Source organism: Nothoprocta perdicaria, unplaced genomic scaffold (assembly GCF_003342845.1).
Source record: "Nothoprocta perdicaria isolate Ctin4 unplaced genomic scaffold, notPer1 scaffold_47, whole genome shotgun sequence".
Classification (NCBI taxonomy): Eukaryota; Metazoa; Chordata; class Aves; order Tinamiformes; family Tinamidae; genus Nothoprocta; species Nothoprocta perdicaria.
In genome coordinates this window covers 3,862,495-3,868,494 of record NW_020455721.1, presented here as the reverse complement: position 1 = coordinate 3,868,494, position 6,000 = coordinate 3,862,495, and positions in this window count along the sequence as shown.

Below are 6,000 nucleotides of genomic sequence, written 5' to 3'. Positions count from 1 at the left end.
CTTTCATGGAAGTTAACATTTTCTGCATGTGTCACACTGCAAGCCTTCAAAGCAAGAGTTTATAACAAAGTCTTAACGCGACTATAAAGTTCCAAGCCCTTTTCTAGATATCTGCTTTATGTTTGCTGACATTGCCGAGTGCCCAGAACTTAGCTGGCTCTGACCAGATCTAAGCACAAAGGCAAACTGAAATGACGCAGAACTTACTTTTTCCTCCTTTGTACTTCCTTAACAAATAGAAATTCAGCAGCATGTGCATAAGGAAAGTAATGCAACAAAAGAAAAGAATCCCCCAAAACCACAAGCAACCCAAACCGCCCACTCACATGCCAGTTGTTTTTTCAAGTGGATTTCGCAGCTAACAAAAGAGACAGATTGGGAGTCCTGAGCTATGAAGTCTGCTCTACCCACATAAACAGGACTTCCTGGGAGGCAACAGCAAGTTCTGCTTCAAGTCTGGTTTTGAAAAAAAAGAAAAAAAATCTTATTATGTACAGTACCTCTAGAGAATCAGAGCAGAGGCCATCTAACCACACGGGGAGATGGGGCGATGGCAGCTTTAGGTGTCCTTTCCGATCTGCTCACCCCGAGCTGATGAAGACAGACCGCTGAAGCACTGTGAAACCCTCTGGTGCTGGTTGCACGGCGGGGGTGACCCACAGCTCAGCAGCTCCTGAACATGCTTTACATCAGAAGCTGTGCTGAGGTCTTCCAACAACAGCTTCATGGCTCTGCTCCAGGGCGCTTGCACAACAGCGCTGGTTTCACTCATACATTTGACTCCCTACGGCCACAGCGTGCTACTGCAGCTCCCTAGCTGGAGCAAAGGGGTAGGGAAGGACTTTTCCAGAGCCCTACCAAGGAGAGGCAGTTCGGTTTGTAAGACTCATACTGTCCTTGTCTTTTGCCAAAGATGATTCTCTGGTAACTCAAGCCAATGTCCATTAGCCCTTTCCTTGCTGTAATGCTCATGCAGCAGCAAAGGGAGGCAGTTCAGCAACCTGAGCCTCAGCACAAATCCCCCCAAAAAAGAATTTGCATTTAACCAGGTGAAGTCCCTGAACTGCCTCTGCAGGCAGGGACACAAGTGAAAGCAAGAGCTGGGGATGTAAGCAGGGAGCAGCAGCAAAGGCAGCAGCCTCAGCTTAAATCAGCTTGGGCTGCTGTAAGTGGAGGCTGCCACGTTGATTCTAGTTTCTGGGAAATTAGCCTCAGCCTATAGAAGCTATTGTGGCCAAAAAAGTGTTTTCATAAAAGGACCAGATGAGAAGCAGCTATTGTATTTTGAAACTCATTTCATCTGCCAAGAATTGGAGGGGAAAGGAGAGGGGAGAGAAGAATTCTTAAAAAGAAGTGAGCAGAAGACAACATAATTGGTGTTTTCATTTTCTTAAAACGTAGCTTACTTTAAGATTATGTTGGAGGACAGAACAAGGTTGTTAATTTAAAATTCTTCCTTTCCTTGGTCTTTGTATTATTTAAAGCTTTTCTCATATTGACAAATACGAAGCATTTAAAGGACATTTCTTCTCCACTAGGACATTTTTTTTTACTTGCCATCCAACTCTTAAGTGCCTAGAGAAAAGAGGAGGAAAGTGTTGTGCTTGTCTTTCGCCATCACACCAGCTTGCTTTTACTGCCTGAAGCATGATTAGCATGTCTAGATAACTGAATTTCAACAATTTGAAATTCAGCTCAATCAGTACACTGTCATTTTTTTTAAGCTCAGAGACCTTGTCAATTCTACCTGTCAATTGAGTTTGGACCAGACTGTCGAACATTTCAAGGCAACGGAGGAAAAACATGTTGCCTCAGAAATTTTCTCCCAAAGAAGGAGACATTCAGCTGCTACTCCCCCGGCTACCAAGTACACCATTGGGGAATGCAAGTTGTCCAGAACCACAGTAAAAGACAGCACAAGGGACTAGACCGCATCCTATGACTGGGCTTTAACTATTCCAGGTCTTTTGCTTGAGCTACTGCTATGAACACACATCATTAATATTTCTAAGTCTTATGGATTGCCTGACAGATGAGATAGTATTTATGAGTAGCCTGAGCTTTCCTACATTTGCACAAATATGAAATATGACTGGCAGCTACCCAATTCAATTATTCTTAGTTAGATGAGTCAATAAGTGTGGAAAGAGAAATGAAGTGGGCAGCTAATCAACACAGAAAAATCAAACATACTGAGGCCAAGAAAGTATTTATATGCTGATGACTCAATTTTTGCAACAGTGCATGCAACAAGAAGGGGAAATATCGCATTGAACCCGCTTAGGACAGTGGCTCTGATGTGAAAGGTTCAAGTAGACGATTCTCCCTGGTGCAATTCCAAAAACTGTGAAGATAATCCTGGATTTCTGGAATGCACTCACCGTAGCTTCCAGCATCATTCCAGAATGGCCTAGCATGCAATGCTTCTGCCAAATACAGAAGTAAATGTCTTTCCAAAATACGGAAAGGAATGTGGCTGGCGAGAGCCTGGCCGTGGCAATTCTGCTGTGATTTGGCACACCTGGGTTAAGGCTCATTCACTGCTAGAGCTACGGGCTGCTGCTGCTAGTAGCAGGGGAGGAGAGGTCCTCTTCCACTATTCTCTAGTAAAACAAATTGTAACAAATATGTGATATGGCTGCGCTTAATGACGATTTTGCTTCTTGATTTAAACCAGCAAACAGTTTGCACTGGAATAAAACTAATAGCTGTTCTAGAACAAATTTTAGTAAACTGAGAAGAAAAACCATTTTTTTTTCATAAATATTTGTATAAAGCCACAAGAAACCTGCCTAATTGCAAAGTTTAAGAACTCCTCTTTTTGATGCTTATTTTTTCTTTTTCTTGTGTAGCAGTTCCTTGATGGTGAAAGCAACTTATAATACTCCTGCAGTGGTAATTCTACACTCATTCTGGCCTTCTCCTGCAGATTTACACTGGGGCAGGCTATGTAAACATCTGACTTTAATGTGCCACTATAAACTGATAGCAACTGGAAATGTTCTCAGTGGATTTAGACTAGTTAGCTTCAGTAATTTGCAGTACGCAACCCCCTTAGTCTGTAGACACAGATAGTAAATATAGCAAATTGACTGACAGCGAGGCTTGATCTTCTTGATAAGGCCCACTTAACACTTCTCATTTAAGTTTTAAGCAACATAAAAATCTACCCTCTCCCACCACTAATAGGATGCTCTTTGATCCACGTTCAAAGGGCATGCAACAAAACACAGGAAAAATTTATGTTGAAAAAACAGATGAATAAATGATTTGGTTTAGTATTACTTCAGAGTCACTTAAAGCAGGAAGTTTTCAGGAACATGAACATATGTATACAGAAAAAAAAAGACTGGGAAGTCTGTCCTTTTAGAGCTGAATAGGAGGAGATAGGGAACCCACAGGAGGCTCAACCTTGTACCAAGTAATTTATTTCTGCCTGAGCTAAAGCTGCTAACCACTGCTAGGTTCTGTGTTATCTTTCTCCTGGAAACTATCATTCCGATTGCCCTCTCTGCCTGCAGAATAATCCATACAGGACGGAAGCAAATTAAGGCTGCTGCAGCATTAACCAAGTTGCTATCTGTCTTTTTTATTTCCCTAATATTACTGTAATGCTTGGAGATTAAGCTGACCCTTGAGCAAGACCATCCCACTGTTTGTTACTGGTTGTCTGCCTGGTTGACTCGGTAACTTGCTCACTTGTTTCCTTCTGCTGTCTCATACTAATACTCTGCAGAGCATGTCACGCATGGTCCTTTATAATCTCTTGTACAGAGATCTTGTAGTTAATGATTGCTGCATGTTGACTTTTATGGCTCATAAAGCCACTAGCGGATATCAAATTTAATATGATGGACTGACATCAATGATGTATTTTATCTCTTGCTTTCAGCTACTTAATTCTGGAGTTTGCAGTATTAAAAAGAACACAGCGCAACAGAAGAGGCCTTTTAAAACTGCTTATTAGCAAACAGAAGTTTCTGATATAACCCAAAGTTAAAGCAGCCAGACTCTACACAGTTAGAGCAGAGACTGTGCAACACAAGCACTGTTACCTCTGGTAAATCAGCTCCATGCATGAAGCAGCATTCTCAGGTTCAGGGAGGCAGACACCTTGCTCAGACTAACATGCATTTTGAAGACACGCCACTGTCCATAAAATCAAATGAGGTGCTGATAGCTTGGGCAAAGCAGCTTCTCCTGAAAGAAAGATTAAGACAGAAGGCAGGCTTGCAGGGAGGAAAGGGAATGGGGGTGCTCAGAAAATAACAACAAAATAGCCCAAGCCACTAAATAGTGCATATTATTTACTGAGCGCCACTGAATCAAGTAAGATTGCTGGCTGGTCACAGTTTAGTCATTTTGCCATCCTATCCTGCCATAACAAATATAATGGTTTGAGCAAGCAGGGTGATAGGCAGTGATTAGCTGAGTGTCCTCCCTCATACAATGCTGCATGTGCCTGGGTCACAGGATACAGTCCAGATGGGATGGACTGTTTTCTTTTCCCCTTGGGAATACTAGTGTGAAGTAGCTCAAATGCTGAAATAAATTGGTCTCATGTACCACAGTAATCCCCAGAGTTACAAGCAGCTGGAAGGGGTGTCAGTGCAGCAAAGTATTCCAAGAACCATAAAAGAGATTTATTCTTTAGATTTTACCGTAATGAGATCCTAACCACACAAAGCCAAATCTCCCATGATGTCAGGATTTCATCACATGCATTTCCCTCAGTCCCCAGTTCCCATCGGATGCCAAAAACTCAAGGCCTCTTCCTTTGAGCACTTTGTGGCCCCTAAGCTTCTCCTCCAATGCACAGCTCACTGCCAGCTGACATTAGAGCACCAGTCCCACCACCACCCAGGAAGGGAGTGGACACAATATTTTATGCTTAGCTGAGTGCAACCAGCCTGTTCTCCCAGCCAGCGACAGAGGGAATGTTGGAAGCACGCGAGTTGTAGGCACCAGCCTGAGTTGTAGGCACCAGCCTGAGTCCACCAGTCTGCTCACCTGCATGGGATCTCATTCTGTTACCTACAGCCAACATTCAACAAAACAGACCAGATCATACTCTGTGAAACACCGCTTTAACATTACTTTGCAACAGGAATAGCTATCATCCCGAAATAGTTTCCAAGATAATAGAGACTGTCAAGTACATACTCAAATATTTTCCTTTCTCCATTTGTGGGGCATTATTCACATAGGCTACTTCTCCTCCACCATGGAGGAAAAGCAACAAAACCACCACAACCAAAAACTACACAGATTTTGTCCGTCTTGATCTGGTTACATTTGCTGCTGTTATTTTTGGGGGGATTACCTCTACCTGCACAATTCAGTCTACATTATTACTGCTCTTCAGTCTGTCCTGCTGCATGCAACTTAATCACTCCAGATTCTTCAAGTGGTATTATACAAAGTGGAGTTTATTTGGAGCTATAAAACAAGGGGAGTGATTAATGTTTGCTGGTGAAGAAAGAGGAGGATGCATAAAACAGACCCTGTATAGCTAATAAGTGCTAATACAGCTCTAACTGCTGCACAGAAGTATCTCATGCACTTCGATCATCTAAACAACCTGAATCACTAGACCACATATCCTTAACTTCCATTTCCTTAGCTTCCATGGATCACATGGAGCTTAGCTAAACCACTAAAGAAATGATCTTATCATTCCTGACATTGATAAAGGAGATTTTGGGAGAATTTGAATGAGAAGAGAGTCAAGAAAGAGAAGAGCATCTGAGGGAGGGAATGGACAGAATTCAATGTGCACATGGCAAAAGTTCAATTCAGTGTTAAGTATGAACCTGCAGAAAGGAAATATTTAGCTGAAAGAAGACACTAAGGGATATTTGTACAAACACATTTCCAACAGTTATTCTAATTTTAATTATCTAATGCACAAATCCTGTCTCTGAACAAGTCAAATAGTGTTTTGCAGCTGATCTCTTACTCTGTGGGCTCTGTCTCCTAGTCTGAATCTGCTTTGCAGCT